Below are 11,749 nucleotides of genomic sequence, written 5' to 3' on the forward strand. Positions count from 1 at the left end.
AAATAAAAACAAGTAAAAAGCTGAAACAAAGCCCAAGTATTACCATGGCATACTGAACTATGAAGAAATTGCCTGTTAGGATGCTACTTACAGGAACTGATAGTACAGAGAATTCACAGTATAGAATATCTGGAAATTGTTTACCAATCTCTCTCCTGCCCAATTATCCCAGCCCAAAATTCAATCCTGCTGAAATTCTACATTTAATTAGAAGATAGCAATATAGCCATTTTTACTAGTAAGAAGTTAAGAGGAGATATCTTACAGTTATGAACTAAGTTGTTTGAATGCCAAATCTCTGAAGATATAAAAGGCCTGGTGAACTGTGTTGGTTTGTAGAAGATGTTTTTATATACCCAGTTTGCATCCAGCCCTTTGCCTCTCCCCAGGCAGGTCTAAAATTCTGACCTGATTAGCAAGGTGAGCCTGGCTTCTCTAGTGTGGTTACAGGGCTTAAAGGTTGGCTACAGAGTGTGGGGATTTCTGTACTAGTGGGAACTTGGTCCTTTGCAAAGCTTACTGGTTAGGAAAGCTAAGTTGCTATGTGCATAACAAGCCCAGATCTCATCTGTGATCCCCCCCTTCTGTGTTGAGGATCCATTCTAAAGGTCAGGTTATCAGGAATCTGATTTTTAAGACCGTTAACATTTTCTTTTATGAGAGGACCAGGAATGTCTGTTCCCTGGCACAAAGTCTGTGGGGGCTAGGATGTTGCTGTGTTGATAAACAAGGATTTACAAATTGGATCTGGAGTCTTGGGAAGGGTTAGTACAGGGGAGACAGTTTATTTACAGAGATAAAATGGAGGGATTTTTTTCTGCCACTCAGTTTCAAAAAGATTGGGGGGGGGGGTTTCCTCTGAGCTTGCCAAGAACCATTTGGGAGCAAAGTGGGGGCCATGTTTGCACAAGGTCAGAGTAGCCAATGCCTGCAATCTCTGTATGCAATCTGTCCAAGATCCAAAATAAGAAACTGCAGCAGCTCCTCCCCAGCCAGAAGAACCTCCCTGCACTTAAGTGGGCTAATCTGCTTCTGTGCTTTTAACAGAGAGGTTTAATGTGCAGAAATCACCAGGGAAGCTCTCCATGGCATGAGGCTCACTTGATGTTTCAGAAGATATTGCATATTAGGGTTCAATCCCAGCCTCTCCAACCAGAAAGGGTCCAGGCAAATATGCGTGAAAAACCTCAGACCCTGGAGAGCCGCTGCCAGTCTGAGTAAACAATACTGACTTTGATGGAGCAAGGGTCTGATTCAGTATAAGGTAGCTTCATATGTTCATATATCCAGATGCTGTTGCAGCTACAGCTGCAAGGACCAGTTCAAAAGCTGGTGATGTTACTGGGATCTTCTGGAAGCTCTACAGGGAGATAGTTGTGCTGCCGAGTGGTTTAAAAGCCCAGTCATGATGGGTTTTGCCTTTTAAAAAAACCCAAGGATTGGTGCATGCAACAGAACAGTAAGGGGCGTATAAATTCAAAGCATTGAGAAAATGGAATAAAATTACTTGGGTGGGGGGGAATTACAAGCTGCAAGTGTGGCAAGGAAATGACTACAGATGGAAATTGCTTTTGTTTTTGTTAAGATTGATGACTACAGGAAGAAGCTGGACTGTCATCACCTTTAAAGCATGACAAACATACCCCAAAGAGCAAAAACTACAATTTATTGTGGCATATTTTTAAACAGACTTTTACTGCAGGAGTCTTGCTATAATAGGCTGTCTTAGGAGCTGCCATTTGGTTTTAAATAATAATAAATACATTTTAAAAATTACAAAGTGGCATTGCTCTGGGTGCCTTTAATACCAGCCAAGATCAGCTAGCGACGCTTTTCAAGGCCTGAGAAATCCATTTTCACCTGCAAATGTCTGCAGGACAAGCAGTTATTAAGCGGCAGAAGAGCAGAGGCCAATCTAAAAGTTGGTACCCACAGCACAAATGAGTAACTGCTGTGTTTGTTACTGTGTCAAACCCAGAGCTGATTCCAGGGTTTTGTGGGTTATCAGGCAGGGGAATTTGTCTGGCCTTTAGCAAGACCACAACATGCCTTGATTCTCAACCTCTCTGTTGGTCTTCTAAGTAGTAGGAAAAGTAGGTCCAGGATTACCATGTCAGATGTCTGTGCCTTTGTCAAGCATCAGTGGCTTTCAACAGGTGGACAGTCAAGCATGCTGAGCAACAGCATTCCTATCAGAATTCCAGTCTCAGTTGTCCTGTCTGTAAAATGGGGAGTGAAGTCTGAGATTAGGGCAAAGCATGCAAAATAAGTACCAATACTTTACTTCCTAGTCTCATGGATTCCTACCTTAATTTTCATTGCTTCTTGTTGCAATGATATGGGAGTAAGTCCTTTTCCTTACTTCTTTGGAGTGAGGGGAGATGTGCAAAATCCGGAGCCTTCCAGACACCCAGAATGGATTGCAAAGAGCGAAAAGAATCCAAGGTGGGTGATGGAAATGTTTCATCAAATGGAGAGTCTGCCTTTTGGAGCTCATGCTCCCGGCTCATTCTTGAGATTCCCAGGGGAGGGCCTGACTCCGGAATGACTGAAGCATTCTGGATGGTGTGTATACAAGCAATTGTCAGGTGATGTTATTTAACCTCATTCCATGAAAAGCTTCAGCTGCCCGTTTCCACTCATTAATCTGCAATTAAAGGGACAGGACACTCTCTCCTCCCCCCCATCCAGTTGGTAACCTTATGCACTGCTGACAAATACCTTTCCAGTTGCTTGAAGACCTCCAGATCTTTTCAGGCAACAAATGGTTTGTATCGAAGCACCTCTGAGCAAGCCTCATTAAAGGAGACAGGATTTCTAAAGGCATTAAAGGAGAGAGCTGGGATCTAGCATTTACCTGTGGGGATCTGGTCTGTTGTGTTTGGAAATAAATGCTATAGTCCTTGATGTCTGGTCTAAGTAGTGTTCTTATTCAATGGATATTTGGAACAGAATGTGCCAGTTATATAGGCTGTGGAAAGTCATGGAGCATCGCTAGGCATACAAACCAAGGCCTTCCCCTGAGGTTGCCTGCTTTTTTGTTGTTCAGTCGCACAGTTGAGTCCAACTCTTTGCGACTCCATGGACAAAGTCACGCCAGGCCCTCTTGTCTTCCACCATCCTCCAAAGTCTGCTCAAATTCATGTTAGTTACATCAGTAATGCTGTCCAGGCATCTTATCTTTTGTTGTCCCCTTGTTTTGCCTTCTGTCTTTCCTAGCATCAGGGTCTTCTCCAGTGAGTGCTCCCTTCTCATTTGGTGGCCATAGTATTTGAGCTTCAGCATCTGACCTTCTAGGGAACAGTCAGGGTTGATTTCCCTTAGGACTGACTGATTGGAACTTCTGTAAGAAGATCCAATCAGGTTGCCTGCTAGTACTGGTGTTTGGAAGTTTACTACCTCTGATTGTGGAAGTCCTCTTTAGTAATTACTGGTGACCTGTCCTCCACAAATCTGCCCAGTCATCTTTTAAAGCCATTTTATGCTAGTACTGGCCATTCACTGCTGCCAGCCCATAAAGTAACTACTCACAGAGTGAAGAAATACTTCTTTTTCACCATCTACAACTACACACAGTTTTTAAACCAAACCGGGGAGTTCTTGAGGACTCAATAGAGAAAGCCAGTGCCTGGAGCAAGGGGAGGGAAATGGCTTGGTTCTCCTGCATATCTGGACCCTTTGCTAGTGCAAGCCCAGGCTTGTATCTCCTGTTGCCGCTTGCATGATTGCTTCATTGCCCTAAACGTGCTTCAGGTTGATTGTGAAGACCATCCCAGGCTGCCTTGTCCTGGCAACTAGTCATTAACATGATAACAATCTAGGGGAAGGGGAGGGATGGTCACCAGGTGTGAAACCTCTTCTGCTTTTGTTGTTGCTATTGGAAGCACTCATCTCTGGCAAATGCCTGTCCTTCATTTCAGGAAAGGCCCCGAGCTTTTAATTAACACCTTGCCAAAGGAAAAGGTAGCACTTTTGCAGTTCCTGCTCTCACTTCTCCTGCAGGGATAACTCTGAAGGGCAGAGCTGAGGAATGCCTTCTTGCTTTCAAAGCTGCGTGCTGATCTGGTTGAAAACAAAACTGACCCAGATTCTTTCTCAGAGATGTTCAATCTGCACTCTTAACATCTGTGTTGTGAATTCTTTCCACTCTGCATTTTGCTCCTGGGAGAGTTAGAATTGTGCCCCGGCAGACTGTGATATGCCAGGGGATGCTGGACTGATGCTTGCGGTGGAGTTGGTTAAAATGGGAAAATATCTTGGGAGGGCTCAGTGCGAGCTTTCCATTTGGAGTCCAAACTAGGGCACATTTGTAAGTACTCAAATTCTAGCTCTCCCTTTTCTGCAAAATATGCATAGGGGAAGAGCATGTAATGCAGCAGTGTAACAAGAAAGCCCAGGTTAGCTGGATCTTGTCAGATCTCGGATGCTAAGCAGGGTCAGCTCTAGCTAGTAATTGGATGGGACACCGCCAAGGAATACCAGCGTCATGACATGGAGGCAGGCAATGGCAAACCACCAGCTCTATGTATAGCTACTCACTGTACCCCATTTCATGGTCTGATGGAGTGTGCACGCACACAAAACCTTACATTCTGAATAAAACTTCATTGGTCTTAAAGGTGCTACTGGACTCCAACTTTGTTCCACCTCTGAACAGGGTCACGTAAATCAGCTGTGACTTGTTGGCAAAGGAGGGAGAGAGAGAGGAGGGAAAAATAGGTTACTGGCTCCTGATCTTTGCAAAAAAAACTTCCTTCGGGTCTGTAATAACAAGGGAAATGGGTGTGTGTCTTTGAACTGGAGTGAAGCCAGGAGAGAAGCAGGCTAAAGGAGAGGACTAGGAGGGCTGAGAAGTGGGTTTCACATACCTAAATGGGACTCAGGTGAATTTGGTCTCTTGACAGTTCGGCACAGCTGCAAAGAGGGAGCTGGGCCCCTGCAGCTCTGCCACATTGCCAAGGAATGAGTTGGGGTCAAGCTAGAGGGCAGGCAGGTTGGCGAGAACAGGAGACAGCAGGGAATGGGCCAAAGCATGTGGGCATTTGAGAAAGGAAATCTAAATGGTGTTCTGGGGTGGGGGTGGGGTATGGTCCTCCAAGAGCTTCAAAAAGAAGCCGAGGGAAGACCAGGCAACTTGGTTTACATCTGTCAATTCAGCCTTGGATGCAAATTGGTCTTGTTTTGCCTTAACCCAACGCAGCAGATGGGTGGTCTTAAATCCAACCCCAATCTGTTGTGTGTCTCTGTGATTGGGAAGTGCTATTTTGGCATCTGAGGCACACAGCAAAGGGCACTGGGGAAAAGAAGGAAGGGAACGTGGTGGAGAGCTGTAAAGGCCTTGCCTCCCCCCCCCCACTATGTCTTAAATGGAGCCCCCATTTGGGTTGCCTTTGAAGTGGATGCCACAGTGTGGTGTTTGGGAAGTTTGCTTGGCAGGAGGGGAGGGCCTGCACACATCACTCTGGAGGGATCTCATTTCAAAGGGAGTTTGCGCAGGACTCAGCTCTTAACCGGCTCTTACCTCCTGATTATTCCAGTCTGCTCCACGATGCTGGAGCCATAAGCATGAGGTTAGCAGAAGGGTTCTGGTTTCTTGGGATAGCTTGAGACAGGCTTATCTGTTCCCACATAACACTTTTTGCTTATCCAAGCACTGACATAGCTGGAGACCTGGAACCTGTAAAGAACTAAGGAGGTAGCAGAGATCTTTCCCCCTTTTTCCTGTATAACCATAAGCACCGGTCCCCATAAATCTGGGCTTAAGTCGGGTGGCTCAATTGGCTTCAATCTGTAGATCAGATCTTGCCTTCGGCTAGGTGGCTGTAGGGATCTCCCTTTCCTCTGCTTTGCCTTACAGCTAGGTCTAAAAGCATAAGATCCTTTGTTGCTGTTTCTCTCCAGCCTGAATGCAAAGAGGCATGGGGTATTTGTAGCTAACAGCCACCATCCATTTTTTTTTTTTTTAAATCCACAAATTATCAAAAGGGGTCATTTCATATGAAAAGAGGTGCCAGAGCTCATTAGCACAACTCATTTGCATAACTCATTTGCATATGCCCCACAATCTTGACATCACCTGAAGGTGCACTAAATTATATTTGCTCAGCATCTACCTTAAAATGCTTCCTAATTATAATTGTCATCATAAAACCTTGCTCCCATCATACTTTTAAAATTAATTTCTCCTATGTAGCCGCAGTGGCATGATGAAGATTTCCATCTGTCTGCTTTATATGTTTTGGTTATTTTCCCAATTTTTTTTTGTGTTGAGAAAATATTAGAAAGTTTGCCAGAAGTAAGTATGGGGGTGGGGGGTAAAGAAAGAAAGAGCACAGAAAAAAATTAAGAGGTGCCAGAGCACCACTCCTGTGAGCTCCTGCCCCAAATGAGAACTGGGTATCAACTAAATCAAGAGTCCTCGGCCTTATTGAACCTGTAGAAGGTTTGGGAATATTGAGGAACAGGGACTGGGTACCAGGTGGCTACATCATTGTATCCATTTCACTCCCCCACCCCACCCCAGCTTGCACATGCATTGAATACAGCATTGAATAGAGCACATGCAGCTTCCCAATGGGGCAAATAGCACCATTTTGTGACCACTAACAGGTAAAGGTAGTCCCCTGTGCAAGCACCAGTCGTTTCCGACTCTGGGGCGACATTGCTTTCACAACATTCTCACGGCATCATGGAAATAGTATGGGCAGAAGGCTGAAATCCCTGCTCTGCTCCTTCTGGGATCCCAATTCAAATCACTTGGAGTTCCCACAGGGAATTTTCTGAGGCAGTGTGACTGCCAGTCCTTGTGAAAGTCATGTGGGAGATGCTGCATATATTTAAAATCTTATATGTAAGCCAGGATCTGGGAATGTGTCTGGATTTGTAGTGAAAATACAGAAATGACTTTCTGGAATAGAATTTGGCACCTAGAGAACTTTTGGCTTTAAAAAAAAGTTCTGATACATTTGTGGGGAAGAATATCCCCCCCTTCTTTCTAAGCTAATTCCAAGCAACTTGCAAATGCAAGCATCTTGCAATGGAACTCACACCAGGGTCATTCTGGAAAGTCTCATAATCTGTGTGGATTGATTGATCCAACAGTTCCATCCTGGAGAATTTATCTGAAAGTTAGAATGAATTTGCAAAGGGACTCTGGTCCACTCCACTCATATCCGTTTTGAACTAGGGGCTCCACTCATATCTGTGCACATATATTATTATTGGTTTCTTAATTGCTAGTCAGGTCATTGCTTGGGAAAGCCTCCCAGGCAGAAATAAACTTACTTTGGAGTAATTTTCATTTTGGCCACATCCACTGGAACCAAGAGGAGAAGCTGCTGTAAATATAATTGTGTGTCAGCAGGAAGGCAATAAATCAATCCCAAGAGTGGCCTAGGGGCATGGCATTCCAGGGATGATCCTGTGGCAGGTGCAACCCCCCACCACACCAGCTGCTGCTGCTTTGTTATAATGCTGTTTCTCTAAATGCTCTCATGTAGTGTTCCAATTACGGTGGGAATGATTGGGGGGCTCTGAAGGAAAACCCCACCTTTAGTTTAACTCCTCCCACTGGTCTTCATATGCCACACCCCCAGCCTTGATTCTACTGGATGCTGTACAACCGAACACATAGAACATGGTCTGGGTTTTAGTAGCAAGCGTACATTCCAGCAGTAAAAAATGTAAAGGTAGTTCACTGTGCAAGCACCAGTTGTTTCCAACTCTGGGGTGACATTGCATCATGACGTTTTCACAGCAGACTTTTTTTACGGGGTAGTTTGCTATTACCTTCCCCAGTCATTTACACTTCCCTCCCCCCCAGCAAGCTGGGTACTCACTTTACCGACCTTGGAAGGATAGAAGGCTGAGTCAACCTTGCGCCAGCTATCTGAAACCAGCTTCTGCTGGGATTGAACTCAGGTCGTGAGCAGAGTTTAGGACTACAGTACTGCAGCTTTATCACTCTGCGCCATGGGGCTACTTCCAGCAATTGGGCACTATATTAGTACATTTACAGTACCAACCTGAACTGGGTTACACCTTTAATAGATTTAGGAGGGCGTAACTCTTCTTAGGACTGAGGTGTTAGAAGCTGTCCCAAATGAGAATAAACTCTGAATTTTCTTTTTTGGAATGGTAGAACATCACTTCTTTTTCACAAACAGACAATGCAAATATATAAGGAAATTCACAGGACACCAGCAGGGTTTTTGAAATTTTATTGGTTTAATTTGTATTGTTGTGTTATTTTTAACCTATGTATTGTTTTTACCTGATGTACATTGCCCAGAGCCTGGCTTGGGGCAGGATGGGGCAATTGAGTAAATTTAATAAATAATAAAATAACCATCAGGAAAGTGCTTGGAAGTCTGATGTTTTTCTCAGTTTTAGATACCACACTAAACCAAGACCAGCAACCCCTTACGTCATTTTAACCACACTGAAATGAGATAACGGGAGCTATGTTCTCATGAGTGTTGTTTTCTTGGTTCCTGTTGAAAAAAAAATGTACCTTGATAATCCTCTTTCCAATTAGAGCTTTTGTGGGGGGGGGGGGGTAAAGAAATACCACAGCATTTTCATCCAACAGAGACTCCTCCAGGGAATTGGTATCAACTGGAGATACGGAGTGGACTGGACATCACAGGATGGCAGTGACACACCCCAGGTGATTCCTTCCACTAACAACTCCCCTGCGCTAATAAAATCTCTGCACCCGCCTGTCTCCCCAGTACGATGAGAGCATTCCCAGGGGGGTTCCCACTCTAAGTTCTTACCAGGGGGTTATTCTTTCTCTTCTCCGTTTTTTTTTTTTAATTTATGGTATTTTTACTAAAGTATACCAATGCTCTGCAGTTTTGTTTTCAATCTTATCTGTGCCTTTTAGCCTTGGTTGGATTTGTTAGCCTTCCAGTGGCAACAACTTCTTTCCCTGCTCCCCTCTTTTTCTAATGGAGGGGGTGTTGTACAAATACACCAAGGCTTCTTTTTTAACTTCTTTTTATTGGAGAGAGAGAGAGAGTGCGTGTGGGTGGAGGGGGGGGGGGCGCGCTTGCCTGCCTGCCTGGAAGTCATGGTGTCTTCTGGCGACCTCTAGTGGGGCTTGGACGTTCAGAGAGGTGGCTGACTAAAGCCTGCCCCGCCTCTCAACTGCTGGTATTCCGTGGAGGTTTCCCATCCAAGCACTTGTCATAGTTGGCCCTGCTCGGCTTCCGTCGGGCTTGCTTGGGCTCTCTAAGTTAGGGCTCCCTTCTTTTAACTCTCTGTTTTACTTATTCCAACTTTTATAAGTTAACTTTTAAGTTTTTAACCGTCTTTATATTCATTCATTCATTTATTCCTTTTATCTATTTCGTTGCCTGTTGTCGGGGCGACAGAAGGCTGTGTTTCACCCTCCGAGCGTCTATTTTATAAGTACTCTCATTTTGCACTTCCATTTTATATTCCATATTTGACATCTATATGCCACTTGATTGTACTTTATTTTGTACTATTTTAGCCCTCTCGCCCAATGTCACTCAGCCTTACGTTTTCGCCCCGTTCCCCACTCGCTCCCCCCTCTTTCCCACGGCTTCCGCGTTAAAATCCCACCTCCCTCGGTCGGATGTGGCTGCCCGCCTTATTTGACTTTCACACTTACTTAAGCAAAGTGTGGAACCGAGTGGATTCCTTTGTTTCCCTTTTACTTTGCTTTTACACTCACCAAGCGGGAAGCTTCGGTTCAGCCCCTTCCAAAGTCCTTGCTTTTGAATTTCTTTCTTCCCCGCATGTTGCTTTGCAGATTCATTGCTGAGGTCCCGGGCTCCCTCCCCTCCCCTCCCCTCCCTGTTTGGGCGAGATTGGAGTTTAGAGTAGCTCCGAGGGCTTTGGGGGGAGCTTTTGACTACCAGTTTATTATTAGGCATCTCTTTCCTGATTGCCAAGGAAAGGAGGATAAGAGCAGCTAAACTGTTAAAGCTGAAAAAAGATGACAAGGAAAAGCCTCTGAGCAGCAATTAAGCAGGAACTCCGCTTAGTGTAATGATAGGGTGTTTGTTATGCTGCAGCCGCTGTTGCCCAGGGCTTTTTTTGTTGTTGTTGCAGAAAAAGCCCAGCAGGAACTCATTTGCATAGTAGGCCCCCCAATGCCACCATTGTTTCACACAGGGCTTTTTGGGAGAAAGCACTCAGCAGGGACTTATTAGCATATGCGGCCGCACCCCCTGATGCCAAGCCAGCACGTTCCTTTGTGTTTCTGCTCAAAAAAAGCCCTGCCCTCCCTTATTTTGCTTAGCTTTGCTTCATTTTATTATGGGTTAGGAGCTTTCACCACAAGATGACACATTCAGGAATTTGTTCATTGGCTCCTTCCCACTTGCAATTCCAGATCTTCATAAAGCAAAGAGACTGGCTAAATTGTTCTTCCAGTGCAGAACTTCTGCCTCTTCCTCCTGCTGCAACAGGGCCAGTAGCTCAAATAGACACAACCCAGCCTCTACTGTGACTTCCAGGTGCCTGAGGGGGGGGGGAGGCCATTTGATGGGGACCCCTCCACCCTTTCTTATTCTTTTCCTTGCAAGAGTTTAAAAGCAGGCTAAGAACCTGAGGAGTGCTCATGGACCCAGACTTGCTTTTTGAAAAGCAGGTTCTGTAGTGGTCAAGAGGGCCTTCTGTCAGCTGCATCTAGTTCACCAACACTGACCCTTCAAAGATTCAGCTGATCTGGCCATGCTGATCCATGTTTTTGTAACCTCAAGGCTGGACTACTACTGCAATGCACTCTGCATCAGGCTACCCTTAAAGATAAACCAAGAAGCTGGTTCAGAATGTGGCAGCCAGAGGATTGTCAGGGGCTAGCTGACGGGAGCCCTGAGCTGGATAGCCCCGGTTAGTCTGATCTCTTCAGATCTCAGAAACTAAGCAGGCTTGGTCCTGGTTAATGTTTGGATGGGAGACCTCCGAGGAATACCACAGTCATGACAGGGAGGCGGGCAATGACAAACCACCTCTGAATGTCTCTTGCCTTGAAACCCTATGGGGTTGCCACAGCTTATTGTTGTAACTCTCTGTCTGGGGGCAGTGATGCTCTGTACTCTTGTACTTGGCGGGGGGGGGGGGCACAGTGAAAGGACTTCTAGCCCCACTGATGGACCTCCTGATGGCACCTGGGTTTTGTTGCCACTTTGTGACACAGAGCGTTGGATTGGATGGGCCATTGGCCTGATCCAACGTGGCTTCTCTTATGTTCTTATAAATCAGCTGTGTCTTGATGGCCAAAACAAAAACTGAGGGGAGCATACGTCTTAAATAGCTATGTTGGCTGCCAATTTGGTTCTGAGTCCCTCAGCCCAAGGTACTCGTTGTGGCCTAGGACCAACATACCTAAAGGACCTTTTTGTCTCATATAATTCCATTTTGTCCTCAGGCTGCCACCTACTGGCTGTTTCCCTACTTAAAATAGACTGCCTGGTATTCTCCATCATAGCTCCTGGTTTGTGGGATGTATTCCCTGAGGAGATGAGGGGGCACCATCCTCAGGAATTGCTGGGAGGTTCTGCGAGGCTGTTTTATTTGCCAGGGCTTTTAATGGGGTAAAACTGCAGGCATCTCTTGGGGCGAAGAGGGTTATTTGGGTTTTTTTTTTCTTGGCTTCAGATTGTGATATTTTGGTAAGCCACTTCAAGCCATGAGCAAAGGCAGAATATAAATTGAACAAATAAATGTGCATTGCTCTCAGGACCAGTGAGTGTTCTTGTGGATCCCCAGAGAA

General features: G+C 45.3%; 1 long non-coding RNA gene across 1 annotated transcript; it reads right to left on the reverse strand.

Annotated features, from left to right (window-relative positions):
* Nucleotides 1-1,649: 1,649 nt before the first annotated feature.
* LOC132578876 (uncharacterized) lies at nt 1,650-2,727 on the reverse strand. The gene is made up of 2 exons (XR_009555949.1): nt 2,308-2,727; nt 1,650-2,219 (listed from the first exon to the last, which is right to left on the reverse strand). It is a non-coding gene; the product is annotated as an uncharacterized LOC132578876 (long non-coding RNA).
* Between the last annotated feature and the right edge of the window lie 9,022 nt (nt 2,728-11,749).

Source organism: Heteronotia binoei, chromosome 11 (assembly GCF_032191835.1).
Source record: "Heteronotia binoei isolate CCM8104 ecotype False Entrance Well chromosome 11, APGP_CSIRO_Hbin_v1, whole genome shotgun sequence".
In the NCBI taxonomy this organism is placed as follows: domain Eukaryota; kingdom Metazoa; phylum Chordata; class Lepidosauria; order Squamata; family Gekkonidae; genus Heteronotia; species Heteronotia binoei.